General features: G+C 39.7%; 1 protein-coding gene across 37 annotated transcripts in view; it reads left to right on the forward strand.

Annotated features, from left to right (window-relative positions):
- The window catches only part of ARHGAP26 (Rho GTPase activating protein 26), an 899,552-nt gene that overhangs the window by 853,722 nt on the left and 22,020 nt on the right, over nt 1-23,810 (forward strand). The window lies entirely within an intron of this gene.

Below are 23,810 nucleotides of genomic sequence, written 5' to 3' on the forward strand. Positions count from 1 at the left end.
GGTGGTCTGGCCATGCCAGTTCTCTTAAGTAAATAGTCACTCTGTCTTCATCCACCCTATTCTCAAAATCAAGCCCTATGTAAATAGTCATCTCCATAAATCCTGTCAAGAAAATTAATTTTTAGGGTATAGTCATTGATTTTATCATAGTCCTCCTAATCCTATGTGACACAGATCCTTTGGAAAGTTGGTGCTACCAGGTGGTAAGAGTCCCAACAGGCCCTGTGGTTCTCTGGCTTTGTTGACTGTCTGAATGCAACGCGATGGCAACAGGTTAGCTACATTGATTTTAGGGTTATTCTCCTTATGCCTCATGCAAATGAAAAGTGGCAAAAAAAAAAAAAAAAAAACCCTTTTCCTTTCCTAGATAAGACCTGTAGGGGAATTTTGGCTGTTCTTGGTGGCAGTATAATCTCACAAAAGATGTATAAACACAGTGCTTTTCCAAATATTTACAGAGCTGAGGGGCAAGAGGTGGGTTGGCATAGGGCCAGATTAAAATGTCCTGGAAGGTTTTCTGTGATTCCTCAGAACACCCAATTCATACACATGGTCTCCTCGCCTGTGAAATGGAGCTAATGGTAGAACTCGCCTGCTGATCTTGTTGTGGGGATTGAGGAGATGATGAGAGCCGTGTGCTCCGTGACCTGCCTGGTAATGTGCCTTCAGTAAATGTTAACTCTTAGTACTGTTAGCTCATCTCAGCTACTATTCTGGAAGAACACAAAGCTTGTGGCTTTGGTGCTAACCCACCGGGAGTTGGCCTTATCCTGAACAGTTGCAAAACTCACCCACAGTCCATCATCTGCCGGGGAGCAGCTTGCAGAATGAGTCGGCTTCAGGCAACTCATTTCTTGAGCTCTTCCCTGCCCACACGTACTGTGAGTTGCCAAGAAAGTAGCAGCTGCATTCACCAGTGGAAATTCCCCTGGGGCCCCCTCGGAGGCCACCCCTACCTCTGGTTATGGGCGAAGGCGTACCGGGGAATGGCTTCCTCCACCGACTCCTTAGTGTCCGATGTAGGTCTCTAACTACCAGTGTGAGTCCTGTGGCTCCTCAGCAGTGTCTCTGCACCTGTCTCTGTCATCCTCCTAAGCAGGCGGAGATGCTGATGGGGAATATAGTAGAAGGCACTTGGGGCAGGACTCCATTTTCTTAAGTTTCAGTAGAAGTTTGGATAACCTGTAGTTTTTAAAGATTGATGCTCCTGCCTTCTTTCCTCTCCTTATGGTAACCACATGGTTTGAAGTTCCCTTTGCCCCTGTTCGGAAACTCTGACCCTTGAATAAAGGGGTAAGGTATTTAGATTCTGAAAGTTTCGTGGGGGAAAGGGGTTAAGGGAAAGCAGCATATGTGTGCAAATGCTGACAGTCTGAATATTACATTATCTATTTCAACAAATAAACCTTGGACCAGATCAGGCTACCCAATACAGAGACAACATTGATCTTTCAGGAGGGGTTTGCCAAGTCCGAAATGCCAGCTGTCCCTTCCTGCCCATTGGGGGTAGAGAATGCCTCTTTTGGACTAGCTGAAATACTCATTACAAATATTCAGGCCTCCCTCTAACCTGAATTAATGTATTATTGCTTATCCTTTTGTCTCTCCCTTAAAAACGTGTATAAGGAGCATTCCTTGGTGATTCCATGAGGGTTATGGAGGTACATTTTACCTGCCTGAGTATCTCCAGCATCACAGCTGGAGGTGCCGTGGGTGGGGGTCTGTGTGCCTGTGTGTGCGCAGCATGTGTGTGTCTATAAAAGCTCATTCATTCCCTTGCTGTAATTCAGTGTTCAGACTCAGCTTGCTGACTGATGGACTGGAGGAAGCCAGTAATTCTTAATTCAGGAGAAGAGGCTAAGGGAGAACAAATCTACCCTCCTGCCTCTCATCAGCCCCCTTGTTCTGAAACACTGCAGTGGTTCAGAGAAGTCTCCTCTTAGAGCTTTCGTTTCTTTTGGAGGGATGGTTTGAACCTAGACTGGATCTGCCCCATTTTTGCCTTGGCAGTCTTGATGGACAGAAGCAACAAAATCCATATACTCGAGAGACTGAAAAAGGGGAGAGGAGGGAAGGAGTGTGAGGCCAAATTGCCCCACTGGGGATGGGATTATAAAGGAGTGAGACCTTTCTGTCAATACATGTTGTAAGCCTTATGGTGGGCTTACTGCACCCCTAGTATTTATCAGAAGGAATTAATGAGAGATCTGTGCAACAGTGAATGGATTTTTACCCCTGTATTATTTACAATAGTAAGATAAATAATTTAAATGTCCAACAATACTGATGGTTGTGTAGTTATTACACAGCCATGAACTACAATGCAGCTACTGAAAATTATATTGCTGATAACTGTTTATTGATATGGGGATATTATAGAACAGAACTACTTTGTCGAAGAAAACAGAATGAAAAAGTGTGTAAATTATGGTGTCATTTTAATGCATGAGATGAAATATGTATGGATGCATATATACGCAAAGAAAGGTTGTAAAATAGTCACTAACATGTTAACTGTGGTATCTGGATTAGGAGTATTGATAAGTTTGGTTTGGTTTTGTCTTTTGCTTATTATTTTTTAACAATAAGTATGAAGTCTTTTTATAGCTAGAAACAACAAAGTTTCTTTCTGTATTAAGAAAAAATTTCTGCACTAAAAATATATGTTATGGGGTGTCCCTCCTTTTTTTCTTTTACCAAAAACAAAGGAAGTAGGAAGAAAGTAAGCTGGCTTTGGATATTTGAATTAAGCAGAGCCCTGGAATCCTCCGTGTTTATTTTTGCTTTTCCAAAAGCAAATTTTTCCAAAAGCAAAAAATGGCTGTGCACACCCTAAGGCTATTTATTTCCTTCCTTAACTCCACTACTTTATCCGATTCAGCAAATATCAATCCTTGCCCTTCTGTCAAGGGAGCACTTTCTGTTTACTAGACATGGTGCCCACCTCTTGATGTATGTTAACTCCTGCAGTCCACACAAACACCCTTTAGGGTAACTTTTACCCTCGTTTTCAAAAGAGGGGAGTGAGGCAGAGTTGTCACAAGGCTGGCAAGCAGAGGAGTGAAGCTTCCCAGCCACACTCTGCCTCCACTGCCCCTCCCTTGCTCTTCCCACTTGACCTTGCATCCCCGGTGCGAAGTTTCTCACTGAATGTCCTCTAGGCCTGTCTTCCTAAAGGAGCCATCCCGTTTAAAGAGCCAGGATTTAGCTTCTTTGCAGAGGTTAGGGCAGGGAGAGGAGAAGTAAGAAGTTAAGAGGCCATGGCTCAGAAGGAAAAGGAGGGAGGAAAGCTATTGCAATGGCCCACCTGCCACCCTCAAGAAAGTCAGCCATTCTCAGAAGCCTAACATTCAAGGATCCAGTCCAGCCTACCTTGTCCAGCTTAGGAATGGGGACTGTTTGTCACTCACCTTGTGGATATTATAATATCACCTTGTAGAGTATTATAAGAATGAGCAGCGCCATCTCTGGCAGCATTTGTATGAAACGTATGTGATGTTGCTTTTAAGAACATGGAGTCCAAGGATAAAGCCCACCCCAAGGAGGAAGTACTGCCCTGTGACTCTGTGTCCCTTTCCTCTAACCCCCTCACGACTCCATCTCCACGTGGGGCTTCTAAGAAGCCATCCACAGCAGTGCCTAGGGACTCAGACTCCTCACTGTGCCACCATCAGTATGAGTGTGGAGTGGGAAGTAGTGACTCTTCCCCATCTTCCCAGGCCTATTTGCTGCAACATCAAGCCTCTCTTACTCTTGAGCAAACCAATGGAGAAACAGACATCTCCTGTTTTCCTGCCCTGAAAGAAGATTCTGGGGCTTACTGAAGTTTCGTAAATGAGCCGGAGCTCAGGATTGACACCTCCACGTGAACATGAAATTTTGAGCTTTGGGCACAGGTAATTTGATACCTGTGGACCTATTTGCCACTGGTGACACAACCTGAGCACCTACGAACTTGTCTCTGTACATTTTCCGTTGGGGAGCTTTGCTGTGCAGACACAGTGACAAGGCTGTGCTAAGAGGGGAAGTAATCCTAGAATGAAAGCTCTAGAACCTGAGATGTAGTACTTTTTCTCTCTTTCCATTTGTTTGCATGATGGTGCAATTCTGTCTTCATTTTCACTTCTGTGTGGATCAGTGCCTTAGGATTTAGAGATGGTACAAATACTGAGTCCTTAAATCTACTCTTCATTTTAAAATAAAAGCAGGATTTTTTCAGGACAAGCCAAGCATATTCTAATTATAACAGCTACCATTTAGTAAACATTTACTATATCCAGGCTTTAATATACTAAGTATATTGTATATATTATCTCCTTTAATTATCACCAATCCTATGAAGTGTAGGTATTATTAATGATCCCCATTTTGTAGGCAAAGAAAATGAGGGACACAGAAGCTAAGTTGCCCAGGGTGACACAGCTAATAAGTGGCAGAGCCAGTAATTGAAGGCTGTCTGACCCTAAACTCCTGCACTTAGCTGTTAATTCAGTATTCTTAAGGATATTGTTTTCTTTTAGAAGTCTGCTTATCAAGTGTGACAAGTTTTCTCTGAAAACAGATAACCCATGAAACTACTGAGAAGCTTCCAAGCTATTTTTTCTTCTTTTCTATTTAATGTATATTTATGCGATCATGGAATGGGATTTCACCTGTTTCAACAGCTTCCAGGGCAATTTAAGCAAATTTTCTGGAAGTCTGTTTGGTTTGTGTCAGGCCTTTCCTGGTCCCTCGTGTCTGTCGGGTTTGTGTAGGAGTCGTGTGGGAGCTTTTTTCGGAGCCATCCGCCTTGTGGAAGCCGCACAGGCAAGGCCAGAGGAGAACAGTGGCACAGGTATTCAGAAAAGCCCGGCTTCCGACGTCAGTTTGCCTGAGGTCAGGCCAAGCACCACCACTTTCTGGCTCTTAGAAAATTACTTAATCCCTCCAACCTGCAGCTTACCCTTATGCAAAATCAGGGCTGCCCTTGCAGGACTGTTGTGACGAGTCAGTGACAGGGGAACGTTCAGCCCTACCTGGCATGTCGTAAGTGCACTCTATCCATTGGGAGCTGTAATTTTAGAAGCAGGACTTCGTGTTGTTGCTACGTCTTGCTTCAGCAGAGAGAAACATTTTGCTCTTGACACTGATTCTCCTTTCTCAGCTGTAAGGAGGCCACAGTCCCCTTGATTTTGAACCCAAAAATGGAAAATGAGAGCACTCCATCTCACAGGACACGAGGGACTGATCAGTCCTCGTGTCTGATCCCTCCCTTCTCAGAATCCCTACAGTTCTTTTGACCAAATCTCAGATTAGCACTTAAAGTTTATTAATTCAGTGGATAAGAAGCTTACACATATTTCCAGAGCCAAAAATAATAATAAAATCCATGCAAACAAATAAAAGGTCTTAGAGGAACAAAGTAATCACAACGGTGTTTTGCTACTAAGTACAACACCTGGGGCATTCACACTTCCCAGTCATGTTCAGAGCTGATGTACAGCACAATGGGAACCAAGATCAGTGGTTCCCACCTCTGGTTGCTCATCAGAACCACAAGACCAGAGCAGGAATAGTGTTTTGAAAGTATAGCTTCTTAGGCCCCAACCCTGCCATACTCATTCAATTTCTTGCTAATGTGAGGACCTGCCATTTTGTAAAGTACATTAGATTTTCTTTCATTTTTGTAATTTGCTAAATTGTCATTTGTAATAGTCCTTCCCGGAGAGGAGTCTCCTTTCTCTCCTATAGTTTTCTGGGAGAATGACAGAAAGTTGGAGTAAATGTAAAATGCCGTTTTGTCACGATAAGGCTGGGTGACAATACTGGAAGAAGGAAGAGCTGACAGAGACATGCTGTGGGGTTTTGGGGATGACATTGTGGAAAGTTTACCCTCACTAACATTTCAGGTGGATATTTTTGAAAGTGTAGACTGATGATTTCTGAAGGGAACTGAATGAGCTTGTAACACTGTGACCGTGAATACTGTTGCAAGTGAATTAACATAAATATACTGACAAAAAGGGAGTAGAACTTTAGAACTGTTACATCTCAGGTAGTGAAAGTGAGGGTAACCTAGAAAAAGGAGGTGTAATAACTGTAGTATCGAACAGTGTGCTGCGTCCCGCAGATAGCTAGAGATGTGTCAGGTTACACAGAGGAAGAGAAGTTCCTAGGCTGTTTGTTTGGAGCTTGCGTAGTTCCCCTTTTCCAAAATGGAACAAGCAATATACTTTTTTAAGGGTGCACAGAGACTTCATTGAAAAGGCAAGCATTTGTTTCCCTAAACAGAGTGACTTTTTAGCTTTACCAAGAAACAATTTCATGCAGGAAAAGTATGTTTTGCTGTTATCAGCTGCTACTGGGAATTCTGCTATAGACAGGCCAATGTTTACTACTGATATTCTTTCCACAGTTCTTTCAAAATAGGACCCTTTCCATTAAGTTCACATAGTATTCTGGGAAAAGGCTCTGTGATTAGGCAAAGAGACTGTGAAGGAGCTTAGGCAGAAATGGGGGTTAGCTTTGTTTTAATCCCAAATATTTAACCATAAAAAAAGATGCACTGGGGCTTAAGACAGTGAGCCGTCAGCAGTCTACTTTGTTGAGATCTCAGCTCAGATGTCACCCAAAAGAAGTTGCCCTAGCCACAGAATCCAAATTACACCCAGACACCCTCCCCACCCAGGCACCTGCTTTCACACTGCCTTGATTTTGGTTGATTTCATAGCTCTTAATACCATCTAAAATTATCTTCTTTGGTTGTTTACGAGTTTATTTTTGGCTTTACACACTCATAAGTAGTATTTCCTAAATTTTTTCCATTACAATAATAATTTAAATGTTATCAGAAAAAATATTTGGGGCATGTACTTTCAATATGTGTTTGTTTTTATTTACTTAATTATAAAGTATATACCTGTCTTAGTAATTGCTATATTACACACATTAGAAAACATAAAAAATATAAATGTTATAAGAATCAGATATTTAAAATGCCAGTAGGAGCTTTGATATTTTTCTCCTCCACCAGCCTGTGTTCTCCCCCACCCTGTGTTCTCCCCCACCCTACCTTGAAGCTTACTGAACTTGAATGTAAGCTGCCTGAGAGCAGAGGCCTTGCTGGGCTTGTTTCCTGCTGTGCTTCCAGTGCCTACAACTGTGCCTAGCATGTAATAGGTGATAAGTAAATATTTGATTATTAAATATTTATTGTTGAGTAGTAAACAAGGCTAAGGCACAATTCACTCTTCCAGGCTCCTAATAGCCAAGGTTTTACTACATCTTTGGAGGACAGAAGGAGGGGGAAAAACAAAAAAATCATTACAGTAAATCCTTATTCAGCACATATTGTATTAGGAAGGCAATCCTTATTCAGCACATATTGTATTAGGAAGACATGCCTTCCTAATACAATATGTGCTGAATAAGGATTTACTGTAATGATTCAAATCCTTCACCAATGAGGTAATTACAGCTTCCTTGGTAAGAGCAGAGCTCAGGCAGACAGACAGGTGGTTTCTAGTTTCTTTTATAACAGATGGCACAAATGGACCAGCTTCTGAAGCTTTTTGAGGAAATTTGCTCATAAACAGTTTTAAATATTTTTCTTTTATATCTTCCAACACATGCTTCTTAAAGTAAAAATGCTTCAGTAGATTGCAGGCAAGGGCACATATTATGAATAGTGCTGCATGGGGCAGGGTGCTTGCAGTTTGCCTGAGTAGCAGGTGCAGCATGTCAGGAACATAAGAGGGAGGCTCCGTGCGCCATGGTGGCTAGATACACATTGAATTTTCCAAGTGCTTAAGGAAATAACAAAGCTGTCAACCAAGAATTTTATGATCAGCAAAACTGTTCTTCTAAAATGAAAATGAAATAAGGACATTCCCAGACAATTACTAGAAGAAAGCATAGGAGAAAATGTTTAGGTTAGACAAATATTTCTTAGATTTAACACCAAAAGCACAATTAAAAAAAAAAAATTAACAAATTGAACTTGATCAAAATTAAAACTGTTTGCCCTTCAAAAGACACCACTGAAAAAATGAGAGGGCAAGCCATACACTGGGAAAATATATTTGCAAATATTATCACTAATAAAGAACTTGTATCCAGAATCTATGCAGAAATCTTACTACTCAATAAGAACATCATGTCCATAGAATGGGACAGAATTCAGTAATAAACATAAATTGACTACTTATACATGCCAGAACATGGGTGAACTTCAAAAAACATTATGCCAAATGAAATAAGTCACACACAAAAGACCACACAATATGCAATTCCACTTTTATGAAATATCCAGAAAAGGCAGCTCTCTAGAGTTAGAATGCAGATCAGTGGTTGCCTGTGGCTGAGAATGGGAGAAGGGCTTAACTGCAAATGGCAGGAAGGACCTTTTAGGGTGGTGGTGACATTATAAAACTGAATATGAATGATGCTTGCACAGCTCTATCAATGTTCTAAAAGTTGTACACTTAAGACAGATAAATTTCATGGTATATAAATTATACCTCAATACAGCTGTTTTAAACTCTCCCAGGAGTACAAAGCATTCCTTAAATGTTGATAATTGTTTTTATTATTCTGTAGGTAGTGTATACAAATGATACCAAAATTAAGAGAGAGAAACGTTAAATGACTGTGCACACCTTGCTTGAGTGGACAAATATGCTTTTCATTCATTAAATTAGCTCTTCCAAAAAATTAAATAGATCTTGGGAAAATATATGCCACACTTTTACAAGAGGGTAAAAAAGGGTTAGTGGCCAAGAACAGAAATTTCCAAAATGTGAGCTGTGTGGCACTGAGATAGCTGAAATAGCTTTCAATGGTGCTTGGATGAACTTTCTTCTATATACTACTAATAAAGAGATGTTATTTACAATGGACTAAAGTAGACATTTGTTAAGGAGATCAATCTAAAGAAAATATTAAGAAAATATTATCTATTAAAATTACATGTGATACACAGATGTGACAAACATAAAGAAGCTGGGGCATGCATGACTGAGGTTGGGCACCACCACCCAGTAGCCAGGAGCAAGAACAATGCCAGTGGGTGGCTGAGAATGAATACTGAAACACAGGCATTCATCCAAGTTTATGCCCAACGTGCCTGTCTCCCTCCCCACCAGAAATGAAATGTCTGAATCTCCACTTCCGTCATATTTGTCAGGCCTAACTGTCTTAGGCAAGCCGGCAAGTGGCCGTATGTGGAGCTGTCATGACAACACCAGAATGAGAGCTGTACCGTTTTATGACATCAGATAATTCTGACTCAGAAATGTCTACCTTCCCTGTCTGCCAGCAGTCTTACCGTTGGTTTCTGGTAGATCCATTTCCTTTCTTTTAACTATTTACTTGATCCTGTGGAGTCTTTCTTTAAAATACAGTCTTTAGATATTGTCAGTTCCAAGCATTCACAGTGTGCAAGAGATAAAAGAGGGATAAGACAACTGCAATTCAATGTAGCATCAAGACCTGAAGAAAAACACAGCCCTTGAAGATTCCAAGGAGAAAGATCTAACTCACTGGAGAAAGATCAAACTCATTGTGATATCAAAGAAGCCTGAGCAAGGAGGTCACATTTGAAATGGGCTTTGAATGGCAGGTGAGCGGTGGTTATGGGAAAGGGAAAGGCATTTCATGTGGGAACAGCAGCATCAGCAAGAACATGGAGATGCAAAAGCTTAAAGCACACTCAAGGCACAAGTAAAACCATTTGACTAGAACAGGGGTAGGCAAACCAAGGCCCACAGGCCACGTCCATCCAGGTGCCTGTTTGTTCTATGGCTTGTGAGAAAAGACTGTTTTTCCATTGTTACATTTTAAATGGTTATATAAGTACCTCAATAATATTCTCAGTTTTGCCTCTTGGCCTGCAATGTCTAAACTATTTATTTGATGGCCCCTTAAGAAAAAGTTTGCCGACCTGGAGAGCCCTGGGGACTTTGAAGGCAAGTAATGAGTACTGAGAGGGGAGTTGGGGCTCTGTTGTGAACGGCCTTGAAATGAGGAAACCCAGCTAGCTTAAGGGAAAGAAATGGAAGTCATAAACTGACATTTTGGGAAGTCTCACGGTGGATCTAATGCTCAGCACTTTTGGATTTAAGAGCCCAAATTATTATTTTGCTTGGCTCTTCTTCCCTCTTTTTTTTCATTTTAACTTCATTTGCGGACAGATGTTGGCCATGTAATATGAAAAAAGATCTCTGGTCACCCTAAGCCAATACATTTCATTGTTGCATCCAGAAAGAAGAGCATTCATATGCAGTAGGCTCTCCTTATTCACAGTTTTGCCTTCCTTGGTTTCAGTTACTTATGGTCAACGACTGTCTGAAAATATTAAATGAAAAATTACAAAAATAAATAATTTGTAAGTTTTAAACTGCGTAGCATTCCAAGTAGCATGATGAAGTCTTGCTCCCCGCGACAGGAATCATCCCTTTGCCCAACATGTCCACACTGTGGACACTAGCCACACTTTAGTTGCTTATTAGCTACCTCAGCTATCAGATTGACTCCAGGTATTACAGTGTTTGTTTTCTTTTTTTTTCTTTTTTTCTTTTTTTTGAGACAGTGTCTCGCTCTGTCACCCAGGCTAGAGTGCAGTGGCAAGATCTCGGCTCACTGCAACCTCCGCCTCCCAGGTTCAAGTGATTCTCCTGCCTTAGCCTCCTGAATAGCTGGGATCACAGGTATACGCCACCACACCCGGCTAATTTTTGTATTTTTAGTAAAGACAGGGTTTCACCATGTTGACCAGGCTGGTCTTGAACTCCTGACCTCAGGTGATCCACCCACCTTGGCCTCCCAAAGTGCTGGGATTACAGGCGTGAACCACCACGCCAGGCCTACAGTGCTTATTTTCAAATAATCCTTACTTAACAGTGGCCCCAAAGTCCAAGAATGGTAATGCTGGCAATTTGCATATGCTAAAGAGAAGCCGTAAAGTGCTTCCTGTAAGTGAAAAGGTGAAAGTTACTGACTTAAGGAAGGAAAAATATATGCTGAGGCTGTTAAGATTTGTGGTACAGTAAGATATTTTGAGAGATTACATTCACATAATTTTCATTATATTGTTTTAATTGTTTTATTATTGTAGTTGTTCATCTCTTATTGTGCATACATGTATAAATTCAACTTTACCATAGATATATACATATAAAAAACATAGTATATACATAGTTCGCTACTATCCCCGGTTTCAGGCATCCACTGAGCATCTTGGAACATAACCACCAAGGATAAGGGGGACTACTTTATTAGACTCCACAGATGAAGAAGGGTTCAATGCATGTGATCCAGGCCTGCCCCTGCAGTGAAATCAGTGGGACACTGGACCCACCTGGGTCACTTAGGATGGAAAAGAACTTCTCCAAATGAACCAGAAGAAGGGGAATGCAAAAATTCTAGAATAAACTGTAACTACTATTCCAGTCTGCCAGAGTAAGGAATTTATTCTACATTCGTTAAGTAACGAGAAGTTTATGAGCAGGAAAATGCTCTTCATTCAACAACATTCAACAAATATTTGTTAAGCTATGTCTTTAGCAGGTGTATGTACTTACAGTGCACAGTAGGATGGACTGGAATGGTAAAAGGTAAAGAAAACAGGCTGAAGATTCTTGTAACAGTCTAGGTGAGAAGGCCTTTATCCTGTGAGCAATGGGGAAGCATTGAAATGTTTTAAGCAGAGAAATGATGTGATCATCAGATTTGAATTTTGAAATGTTCACCAAGAATAGTTCTCTTAAGTTAAGCATTTATGTATAAAACCTTTTTGCACTGTAAGTTAACTCATAGATTATCCAGAGTGCATTTGGATCCACCTCAGATTTGAAAAAAAATAGAAATTATAATTTTGTGAGATCAGAATTGTGTTTTGCCATGTCTGTTTTTCATTGACTTCTCTGTAGATATTTGGTTTTGAAGTACAATAACTAGAAGAGAATATAAAAATGATTTTTCTTCAGTTTGTTTTTATTCACAGATGGTAAAACTCTTTTTCTCCAGTGGGAAGGGTGAGTTTGCTGGAAAATCATTTAAAGTTTTTTTCCAGTCAAGTCAATAAGCTCTTCAGAACCAAATGAACAAGGGGTAAAAATCACCGTGAAGCCTAGTAAGATTACATTCCTCCACGGCAGCCTGCGCCAGCCATTGTGGAGGGCCAGCGGGAACACAGGGAGAATGTCAGGTTTGTGAATGGTCACGCTAAAGGAGCAGGGCCAGGTGTGGAAGATATAAATGGAGTAAAGAAGAAGCTTGAATAGATTAAAATCAGATCAGAGACAATTTTCCACATGTTTAGACGACTAAATAAGCACCAGAATTAGAGGGAAGTCTGCTATTCACTTGGAGGGAAAGAAAAAGACTTGGAGACTTTCAGCCTTTTCATCCAAGTTTATCTCTCCTTATCTCTCTGCCTCATCTGCCTTTCATAGTATCCGGACCAAGGTTTGTGCATTTGCAAGAGTTTAACTTAATCATCCTGGACATTGTCCTTAGCAGAAGTGCTGCTTCTATTGCTGAAAAGTCCTGAACATAGTGAAATATTGTAGGCTCCTTACTCAAGGAATCTCCTCTCTCCAGGGTTACCCGTGAGCTGAAATGCCTTGGGCTACTGCTGCTAATTTTAGATACTCTTTTGTTTTCAGCAGTGGACATTTAGATTCTTATTAAATCTTTTTCCTCCCCCTAATCCAAACAGGAACTATTCCCTGAAAGTAAACCATATAGGAAAGTATGCCAGAGAGCCAATGCCTCTCAGCCTGTGTTGTTAACATGTTGTACAGCTTACTCAGAATGCTACATCAGAGGCATCCTCCTTGATGTCCCCCTACCCCGGGTAAAAGGAAGAGACCACTGATTTACTGTAATAAGTTTACCAAAATAAAAAAGTCTCTAAAAGAGTCAACATAATTTCTCAGTGCAGTAGGCAGAGAAACAATACAAGTTGGGAGCTGCCAACTGTATTGTGCAACCTAAACCATGGATTGGTGCAACAAAGGCTGAACTATCACTTTGCCTCTATTAAACATCCTTATTCTATGAAGTGAAAGTCGCAGTTTGGGTGGCTGGGGAGAATTTTTTTTTTTTTTGTAATATTTATTAAATTGTGGTTATAAAAGTAACATGTTAATTGCAAAAATATGTTTTAAAAACACAAAAACTTCATGTATGGGGACAGGGGGTCTAGGGGAACTCTGTACTTTCTGCTCAGTTTTGCTGTGAACCTCTAGCTACTGTAAAAAAATAAAGCTATTTCAAAGTTACCTTTAATCTCATCACCCAGAGAATGCTGCTAATATGTTAAGGTATTTACTATCCATATGTTTTAAGATAGATTTGAACATGTATTAAAAAGTACATGAAATATAAATGTACATCTTCACAAATTGTTATTTAGCAAACACCCCCTAAATAATACTAAATTATTATTTAGTAACTACCCCCCGACACCCGGTTAAGAACTGCAACCTTGCTGGTGTCCACATCTCTTGCTTTCTCCTCCCTCATCACAGTCTTCTTCTTCCCTACAAGGGTAATGTCTAATCTCATGTTTATGGGAATCAATTAGTTTTTATTTATATTTTTACCTCATAAATACATTATTATGTTATTCATGGTAGTCATGTTCTGTAAAGTCACTGCAAACATGGAATTACTGAATACTAAGCCGTTGCATGGAGGAGAAATACAGAGTGAGCTTTCTGCAAGCCCCTGGTCACACATTTTCATCACCTGATCAATACATCACCCTGTTTTTGGTGTATTTCTACTTAAAGACGCCTTATTTAATATTACTATTGATTTATTAACATTGAACTTAGGACCAGCAGCACCATTAACTCATGCCTGGAGCTCATCTGACATACACATTTTCTCTGTAAGGCACATCACAACCTTCTTGTGCTTAGGAACACTTGACAGTGCTTCAGCTGTATGCTTAGGGGCCATTTTAAATGGCAAAATCACCATCGAAGAACACAAAAACGTGGTACTAGGTAGACTTTGAACAGACACTTGTTTACAGTATGAAAGCTGAAACAAGGCAGAGCTTTGTTTCAAAAAAGTATTGATTTTGAGGTTACAGATACATTTTAGCAAGTAGGTGAATTTGCTAATAAGGAATATGGAAATAATGAGGATAGACTGTATATATGCCTATATGCAGTATTTTATTTTTTTGAGTTCAACTTCGTTTGCTCAACCATATTTAAGTCATTTATGTTGCTGTAGTTCATTTTCATTGCTGTAGAGTACACTATTGTATTAATACACGAGAATTATTTTTTCATTCTACTTTTTCTGAAATTTTGAATTTCCAGTCTCTGCTTTTACAAATAATTTGCTATACACATTCTAATACACGTCTTCCAGTGTACACATAACACACCTTTCCCTAGGGTGTATGTCTAGCAATGGAACTACTGGGTCTGAGAGAATAATATCTTCACCTTTGATAGATAATGCTACCCTATTTTTGAAAATGATAGTAGCAATTTACACCCCTCCTGCAGCAAAAAATGAATTACGGATGTACCTCATCCTCATAAACCTCTGGTATTTTCAGCATTTTGATGTTAACTATTTAGTCGTTCTGGTGGGTGTGCAGTAACGTCTCACTGTGGTTTTAATCTGCATTTCCTGCAGTGCAGAAAGGTTGAGTGCCTTTTCTTTTGGATTTTCTCTTTTAATATCCCTATTCAGGTTTCTTGCTCATTTTCCACTTGGTTGTCTTTACTCACCAGTAGGAAATCTTTACATAGTCTGGTTATAAACCCTTTGCTCATTTGTATGTTGTAGGCTGCCTTTTTACTCTTTTAATATTGTTTTTGATATGCCCTCTCTATGCCCTATTGGATAAATTCCAACCTCTGTTTGGGAACCTTCAGTTTCTGGAGTTATTTCTTCTAAAATCTTTATTGTTTGCCTTTGGCATTTAGGTCTATAATCCATCTGGGACACATTTGTTATGTATGGTGTGAGGTAGGGGATTGTGTCATTTTTTCCCATAGAGATATCCAGTTATTCTAGCACCATGTATAAAAGAGCACTTTCCACTAGTAGTATAAAATAGTATAGGCCCATGATAAATTCCAAACAGTATAAATAAAAAAGTGAATGTACAGTCCATATCTGTACATTCAGTTCCACACTCTCAACCCCCTGAGACAGTCATAGTTTCTTGCTTACAGATTTTAAGAATCATGTTTAAACATCTCTAGCATTTAAACAGTGGCTTTAGATTATACCCCAGAACAATGAAAGATTGGATGTAGTAGCACTATTGCTTTCCTTTTATTTTTATGTTACTTGAGTGAATTTGTTTTGGCAAGCACAATATCTTCATTATGTAGAGAAAGGCAATTGTATTGCATTCAATTTAAGAGTTATATGCCTAGTAAGGAAGTATTGGGATTTCTTAGCAACTATTCATATCTTTTGAAATAGCAAATGTTACCATATGAACACTTCATAATGCCCCCAAAATGCTTTAGTGTTTTTTAAAATATGAATTCATAAATTGTGAAATTTTTTAGTTGAGAGAAAGTAAATAATTTTTATTCTGGGAAGTTCTGTTGTGCCTGAAATGTGGTATTGGAAGAGATTGAGAGGCTACACTTAGGTTCAACAGGAAAGAATATTAAGCTCAATAAGTATTGTGAGCCATGGTGCACAATAGAAGCATTCTGCCCATTTAACCTTTCTGGCCCTTTCCCTTGAGGTTTTTCTGTACAATGAGCAGTTGAACTAGGACTGTTGTCCAGGTGTCTTTGTTTCCAATCTGGAATTTTTCCCTCTACCTCATATTTCTGTATTAGTCAGTGAGAAAAGATTCAGATTATTGACTTGGGGAACATTAAGGATGATGTATGTGCTATTCCAAAATCTTGAATTTTGTTTAAATCATGGAATTAATTGCCATTCCTACTCACCCCATCTAAGTTTAAAGTTTATTTAAAACTTCATAAATTATTTTATTCATGTAAATAATTTCAACTTTTGGATTCAGGGAATACATGTACAGGTTTGTTCCATGGGCATATTGTGTGATGCTGGGGTTTGGGGTATGAATGATCCCATCTCCCAGGTGGTAGCCACAGTACCCAATAGTTTAACAAAATTTTTTTTAAGCAAGAAAACAGAATCACTGCATTGTAAACTAGTCAAGCTATTTTTAAAGCAAATTATTGAAGAAGTATTTTAAAATGCAATTCCCTATTATTGTTAAGACCTTAAGGGGATTTCACTAGTTTCATTAAAATAAGAAACAGAACTCTGTCATTTTTTAAATAAAAATGCATGTTAAATTATATTAGATGAGGGGAAATAATCGGTGCAAAGACATCTGCACATGAGTAATAGAAAAGAACATGGAACAGTCAAGCTCAGGGACATGTGGATTTTTTCTGCTCATAAAGTTGTGAAGTATATACTGAAAATCCAGGAGGTTAGGACTTATACAGGATTTCTGTGTTGTAAAAGCTTGAGTGGACACACATAAGGAATATATATCTTCAAATTTTCAACAGATAAAAACTGGTTTTGTGTCATTTGGTCTGGTTTACCACTAGCCAATTTACCACTATTCTTTTTGGCTCTATTTTCTTGGCTAAAGTTTGATTTCCCTCTACCTTAAGTCAAACCATAAAGGGATATTTTCCAAGGAAGAAGAATTCAGTGAAATGGGATTAGGTTAGATAGGACATTTTAGATTTTCATGGAATTTTCTTCTCTTTTTCATCATAGGGAAAATTAAAGCCGCCCCCTGTTACTTAAATAGCACCATCCCCAGTTAACAGTCTAACCCGGAAGGGGAACTGACAGCATTAAGATGAGCCCTGGGCCGGTGATCCAAGGCTCAGCCCAGGCCTGAGACATATGATTGGGGACCTGGACTGCAGATCATCAGCCACTGCCTGGCAGAGGCGTGCAAATGCCAATTTTGCTGCTTCTCCATAGTCTGACACTGCAGAGACTCGTAGTGCAAGACTCTCAGGCCCTTCCTTGTGTGCCTCATCCCTCCTACTTCATCCTTGTTTTGAAAGTCCTACACTAAGCTACAAATCCACTACTCTCTTTTCCTTTGGGAGCAGCCATACCTTTCAACTAGGGGGTCTCATGTCTCCAGGTTGTGGGTATCTGTCTGTCTATCCATCTGCTTGTCTTCTTCCCCATACGACCGTCTTGTCAAAATGCCCTTTGGAAAATTAAACATTGCTTCCATGTGGAAACAACACAGGCAGGGAATTGTATTCATTCATATATCACTGAAAATATCAGGAAAGTAAAGAGTCCAAGGTAACCTCTGAACACTGAAAAAATGTCCATCTAATTTTTTTCTAATGATCATGCTTAATGGTGGTGGTGTCATGGTGAGAAGGAATTCTCAATGTTGGTGGAAATGCACAGCAGTAGAACCTTTCTGGAAAGCTATTGGCATGGTATATCAAGACCTTTAAAAGAAACTCCTAGCCTTTGACCCACTAATTTTACTTTCAGGAATTTATGCTAAGGACACAATTGAGACACTGGCAGGGATCCTCTACAAAGATGTGAGTTGCAATATTATTTATAATAGCTAAAGGGGGATAGGAGTCTGAATGTACACAATAAGAAAATGGTTACATAAATCAGAGTATACCATACAACAGAACACCTGTAGCCATTTTTAAAATATGTTATCAAAGGCTATATAATGGCATTGGAAAATGCCTTATTAAGTGGAAAAAAAGCAGGGTATTAACTACATGTGTAGTATGATTCTCCAAAAAAAGCGAGGACAAATATGCCAAAGTGTTAACAGTGATTATCAGTGGCATAAATTATGTATGATTGTATTTCTTTTCTTCTTTATTTTTGGTATTTTCCAATTTTCTACAAGGCCGTCGGTAATTTTCATTATTAGAATTTTGAAAGATTAACTTCCTTCTTCACGGCCAGCTTACTCCTCCAGTAATAGAACCTTTCATCTTGTCGTAGCTCTACTACTGTGGTGTGGAGACCAGAGAGGGTCTGCCACATCCCTTGGCACACTGGGAGCCTGCCTGGGCAGCCCTGCCACAGTACGGCAGGCATTCCCTGGCTGGTCCAGCAGACGTTCCATCATTCAAGTGAGTCACCACAGAAGGGTGTCAAGCTGATGATATTGCTACACACTGTACTTGAACTATCAGCCACAACCCAGTATGCTGCCAAACCTTTTAGCCTTATCTTCCTAAACCGTTATTCTTTCACTGTCCAGTGAATTTCAGAGAGACTGACTGGGACTGTCTGACTCCTTTTGAGGACACTGTGGACCAGCAAACTAAAGTGGATGTAAGCCTACCAGTTGAATCCAAACCAGACCAGGAAATGTTCCTTCCATGCTAAAGTATATGCCATGTTGTTGCTGTCATTGGGCCCAGATGTGGGGGCCTGGCAGGAACCCAGGAATATTTAGGGGCACTGGGTATTCAGCTCAATACACCCATCTGGACTCTGAGGGTTGTAGGAATGCCTTTAGGAGTCGTCTGCTAGAATTGTAGTTATAAAATCATTTTATCCTCTTTTTAATTGTTTGTTATCCTTGGCTTCATTAGTGGGAAAGAGGTTGCAAATTTGATAGTGGAGGTTTCAGAGCCAGGAGTGAAATTGACCATTTTGAAATTTGTCTGTTTTGTTTTGGGTTTGATGAGAGGCTGGAGGGAGCAAGATTTTTATTTTATTTATTTATTTATTTTGTCTGCCGTTGTCATTTTTAAGTAACCTACAGCCAGACACTTCTGTAGTGAAAGGAGAATTTAAGATTCTACAGAGTCCTGGATAATAACCATCCCTGTGCGTCTTATATCTCACATATGTGTTTGTTCTATGAGTATGAGAATGTGTAGTCATACACCTTTAGTTTTGCATCAGAACCAAAATACAATGTGCTCTTTATTTCTTGGAGGAGTGTTCGTCTGTTTACAGTCCTTCTGTTGCAATAGGCATCATTGTGGTACATAAAAATGTGCAGTAGTATTGTTGATAGGTTTATTGCCATGACTCTAAAGTACAAATAAACAAAAGGCATAATTTATTTAGTCATTTAAAAAATCACAGAAGTGAAGAGTTCTGTAGATGTTGATTAGGTCTGCTTGGTCCATTGCTGAGTTCAAGTTCTGAATATCCTTGTTAATTTTCTGTCTTGATCTGTCTAATGTTGACAGTGGAGTGTTAAAGTTTCCCGCTATTATTGTGTGGTAGTATAAGTTTCTTTGTAAGTCTCTAAGAACTTGCTTTATGAATCTGGGTGCTCCTGTATTAGGTGCATATATATTTAGGATAGTTAGCTCTTCTTGTTGCATTAAGTTAGCTCTTCTTTTTGCATTGATCCCTTTACCATTATTTAATGTACTTCTTTGTCTTTTTTGATCTTTGTTGGTTTAAAGTGTTTTATCAGAGACTAGGATTGCAATCCTGCTTTTTTATTTTTTATTTTTATTTTTTGCTTTCCAATTGCCATTCACAATTGCTACAAAGAGAATAAAATACCTAGGAATACAACTTGCAAGGGTTGTGAAGGATCTCTTCAAGGAGAACTACAGACCATTGCTCAAGGAAATAAGACAAGGACACAAACAAATGGAAAAACATTCCATGCTCATGGATAGGAAGAATCAATATCATGAAAATGGCCATACTGCCCAAAGTAATTTATAGATTCAATGCTATCCCCATCAAGCTACCATTGACTTTCTTCATAGAATTAGAAAAAACTACTTTAAATTTCATATGGAACCAAAAAAGAGCCCATATAGCCAGGACAATCCTAAGCAAAAAGATCAAAGCTGGAGGGAACACGCTACCTGACATCAAACTATATTACAAGGCTCCAGTAACCAAAACAGCATGGTACTGATACTAAAACGGATATATAGACCAATGGAACAGAACAGAGGCTTCAGAAATAACGCCACACGTCTACAACCATCTGATCTCTGACAAACCTGACAAAAACAAGCAATGGGGAAAGGATTTCCTGTTTAATAAATTGGCTGGCCGTATGCAGAAAACTGAAACTGGACCCCTTCCTTACATCTTATACAAAAATTAGCTCAAGATGGATTAAAGACTTAAACGTAAGACCTAAAGCTGTAAAAACCCAAAAAACAACCTAGGCAATACCATTCAGGACATTGGCATGGTCAAAGACTTCATTACTAAAACACCAAAAGCAATGGCAACAAAAACCAAGATTGACAAATGTGATCCAATTAAACTAAAAAGCTTCTGCACAGCAGAAGAAACTGTCATCAGAGTGAACAGGCAACCTACAGAATAGGAGAAAATATTTGCAATCTGTCTGTCTGACAAAGGGCTAATATCCAGAATCTATGAGGAACTTAAACAAATTTACAAGAAAAAAAAAAACCATCAAGAAGCGGGTGAATTATATGAACATATACTTCTCAAAAGAAGACATTTATGTGGCCAGAAAACATATGAAAAAAACGCTCATCATCACTGGTCATTAGAGAAATGCAAATCAAAACCACAGTGAGATACCATCTCATGCCAGTTAGAATGGCGATCATTAAAAAGTCAGAAAACAACAGATGCTGGAGAGAAATGTGGAGAAATAGGAAGCTTTTACACTGTGGCTGGGGGTGCAAATTGGTTCAACCATTGTGGAAGACAGTGTGGTGATTTTTCAAGGATCTAGAACCAGACATACCATTTGGCCCAGCAATCCCACTACTGGATATATACCCAAAGGATTATAAATCATTCTACTATAAAGACACATGCACATGTATGTTTATTGCAGCACTAGTCACAATAGCAAAGACTTGGAACCAACCCAAATATCCATCAATGATAGACTGGATAAAGAAAATGTGGCACATATACACTATGGAATACTATACAGCCATAAAAAAGGATGTGTTCATGTCCTTTGCAGGGACATGGATGAAGCTGGAAACCATCATTCTCAGCAAACTAACACGGGAACAGAAAACCAAACACCGCATGTTCTCACTCCTAAGTGGGAGTTGAACAATGAGAAAACATGGACACAGGGAGGGGAACATCACACACCAGGGCCTGTCAGGGGGTAGGGGGCTAGGGGAGGGATAGCATTAGGAGAAATACCTAATGTAGATGACAGGTTGATGGGTGCAGCAAACCACCATGGCACTTGTATATCTGTGTAAGAAACCTGCACATTCTGCACATGTATCCCAGAACTTTAATTTTAAAAAATCACAGAAGTACTACGGAGTATGCATTTTATTATTATACCAATTCAAACATAGTGGTAATAAATGTTAAAAAGTGGTCACTTAATACCAAATGTTACTGCTATGGCTAAACCATAAACAAACAAATGAAATTCTGAAATTCTGTTGTTAAAAATTACATTTGAGGCCAGGCACGGTGGCTCATGCCTGTAATCCCAGCACTTTGGGAGGCCAAGGTGGGTGGAACACCTGAGGTCAGGAGTTCAAGACCAGCCTGACCAACATGGTGAAACCCTGTCTCTACTAAAAATACAAAAAATTAGCCAGGCATGGTGGCGGGGATCTATAATCCCAGCTACTTGGGAGGCTGAGGCAGGAGAATAGCTTGAACCTAGGAGGCAGAGGCTGCAGTGAGCCAAGATCGCACCATTGCACTCCAGCCTGGGCGACAAGAGCAAAACTCTGTCTCCAAAAAAAAAAAAAAAATTGCAGTTGATACTATGATAATCAACATGGAGATTGAGGAGTAAGTTATTATAATAGTTACGAATATCCTGCATTCCAGCCGCACCCCCAGATAATTTCAGCCATGTACTTCTGGCCAAGAACCACTTAGATATCTGAGGATGTGAAAACCATTTAGAACCCACATTGTGTTCACAGAATATGTTCCCAACTATGCCATTAGCCAAAGGCATAATTCTTGGTACAGATGGAATAGGAAGCTGGAGGTGTTTCCTACTTATTAAAGTCATTAAAAAAAAAAAAAAAGTTGGAAGGACTTTTTAATTGTCCTGTGGTAACCACTGACCAAAAGAACACATTGGTAAAAGCCCCTGGGTCTGGGCTGTTCTCTTGAACCTCCAAATTGTCCCTGGTTCTGCTTGGGTTCCTGGACTGGGTTGTGGTTTGAAAGTTGTTGCCAGGCTTTGCCTACTAGGTCATTGTCTGGTGGGGCGGGGTTGTGTTGAGAGGACTGAGAAAGTGAGGTCTCTCTGAGTAGCAGAAACTGTGGAAGAAAATGGGGACTGCACAGTAGAAAGAAGTTGACACTTTTCCTAGGACTTGAGACAGAATCAAGGGGGAGCCAGGTATTAAGCTAATAATAGCTTAGCCCTCAGCTGATCGATCTTACTGTCTTACATTACTATGGTTTTTAAATCTGTTGCTTCTTGTCAAATATATTTTAAGCTCTTGAGGTCAAGGGACCTTGGCAAATATCATTTATTGTCTTGAATATACTAAGTGCTCAATGACTAGCTTTTGCTGGATTCACAAAAAAAAAAGTTTTAAAGAGTCATACTCTTTACATTTTATTTCTTCTCTTATATGAATTCCATCTGCTATATGAATCTGCCAGAGCGAACACTGGAGGCAGGATTGGGGATTTTGTTGGAATTTAGAATATGTTGAGTCTTATTGTGATTCTCTATCACTGTATTGTCATTTTCCCATGCAAATAGGGGAGGGATCTAAAGGAAACACATAATCAGTGGTTAAGAAGAATTCTAATGCTGTGACTGAGTCTGTAAAGAAGCTTGGCACAGGCTAGAGGAACAGGACAAGTCCTGCTATCTCAGAGGGAGTACACTGGCTGCAGGAGCCCTGGCCTTAGAATCAGCAGATGAGGTTTGAACCTCAGCCCTGTTACTTATAGGCTGGGTATCCTTAGGGAAGCCTCAGCTTAGCCCGGGTTTCCACATCTGTGAAATGGGAATTATAGCAGTACCTGTTTGTGGGCTTTTCGGGTGTGTAAATGAGATTCATTAGTTTATTCAATAATGATTTGTTAAATATAATACCTACAGACACTATTTTAGACGTTGGATATATAGCAGTAAGCAAAACAAAAGCCTCTGCCTCATGGAATTTATATTCCAAAAATATACATAATTAAATTTAATAAAGTGTTTATCAGTCACATTAGTTTGAGCCTCTCTGATGAACTCACGCTGTGGTTTTTGCTGTTATTTGTCTATAGGAGTTACAATAGTAAGTAATTAGGGCTACTATTGGGTGTCATGTTTGAATTGGTATAACCCCAGGGAAGTCCCAGTAAGTAGGACATTTGTGTGTGCCTGCTAAATTGCAGTATGCTTAGAAAGTCTGTTCCCCTTGAACTGGATTTCTGTCATTTTTGCCCCCATGAAGTGCTTAGTTCAAACAGTCCAGCAGTCTGCTGAGATTCAAGGGTGGCAAGTGGTGGTGTGGCTGAACTGGTTTCTCTCAGTCATTGGTGTTTGCCCTATTTGTGATGTATGATTTCACAGAGTTGTGAAGGTGCTTGTGTCATTTGTGGAAATAAGTCCAAGGGCTAACACAACCAATTAAAATCCACAAGCCACATTTCAGTGAGTAATTTCAACCTTTCCTCTCCAAACTTTTCATTAGCCACCCGTCAAAGAACAAAAAGAACAAATTGAAGGTTCAGTTCATTTTTTTCGTTGCCTTCCCTCTGGGGCTTTTCCTTTGAGTATCGTAATGCCCAAATTCCACGAAAGGAGAAAGGGCAAGCCCGGGCAGCAAACCTCAGAGGAACCGCATTCTGCTGGTAATTGCATACCGTCGTCTCCCAAGAGGTATATCTGTATTCACCTCCATCGGCTATTG

This window comes from Macaca fascicularis, chromosome 6 (assembly GCF_037993035.2).
Source record: "Macaca fascicularis isolate 582-1 chromosome 6, T2T-MFA8v1.1".
Classification (NCBI taxonomy): domain Eukaryota; kingdom Metazoa; phylum Chordata; class Mammalia; order Primates; family Cercopithecidae; genus Macaca; species Macaca fascicularis.